Consider the following 1,257-nt stretch of genomic DNA (forward strand, 5'->3'; position numbering starts at 1 on the left):
TTGCTGTAATTGTGGGAGTATATCAAAATAATCACTTTTGGCTGTGTAGAAGACCATGAAAGTAGAAGCACACTAGGTTACATAACCTCAACAGCTGCAATGTATTAGCTTGACATATAAAACAATGAGACGAGACCAGGCTAATATCGTATGATAGGCAGTAATCTAAACTTGGAATATTCAGATATACATAACAGCGTGCACACATTAGCCGTTGATACATTTAATAGTTGGATACTATTACGTTGCTGTTTGATCTTAGCTTTAAAGTTAGGATTTATTTAGTGATCCCGTTAAGACACGTCAAAGAGATGTGTAGCTTGGCAAACATATTATGTCGAGGGAGTCGAGGAAGAATTGTTTAATATTCACAACGATTAATTCCATTATCTCTTTAAAAGGCATTACTACACTCATTTTATTCCTATATAATGCCTTCATTTTTCAAAACGTTTTATGACATCTAGTGCATTAATTACAAGCTAAGGTGCAACAGAGCTATCATACTTATGTTAGGCATTAACTTGGACATCATGAATATTTAACTTATGTTATGCCCTAACTTGGACACCATGAATATTTAACTTATGATACGCCCTAACTTGGACATCAAGAATATTTAACTTATGATACGCCCTAACTTGGACACCATGAATATTTAACTTATGTTATGCCCTAACTTGGACACCAAGAATATTTAACTTATGATACGCCCTAGCTTGGACATCATGAATATTTAACTTATGTTATGCCCTAACTTGGACACCATGAATATTTAACTTATTATACGCCCTAACTTGGACATCAAGAATATTTAACTTATGATACGCCCTAACTTGGACACCATGAATATTTAACTTATGTTATGCCCTAACTTGGACAAAAAGAATATTTAACTTATGTTATGCCCTAACTTGGACGCCATGAATATTTAATTTATGTTATGCCCTAACTTGGACACCATGAACATTTAACTTATGATATGCCCTAACTTGGACACCATGAATATTTAACTTATGTTATGCCCTAACTTGGACACCATGAATATTTAACTAATGATACGCCCTAACTTGGACACCATAACTATTAACTTACGATACGTCCTAACTTGGACACATGAATGTTTAACTTATGTTAGGCACTAACCTTGACACCATGAATATTTAACTTATGATACGCCCTAACTTGGACACCATTAATATTTAACATATGTTAGGCCCTAACTTGGACACCATGAATATTTAACTTATGTCAGGC

The sequence above is a fragment of the Sinohyriopsis cumingii genome, chromosome 18, assembly GCF_028554795.1.
Source record: "Sinohyriopsis cumingii isolate HCF-2022 chromosome 18, ASM2855479v2, whole genome shotgun sequence".
NCBI lineage: Eukaryota > Metazoa > Mollusca > Bivalvia > Unionida > Unionidae > Sinohyriopsis > Sinohyriopsis cumingii.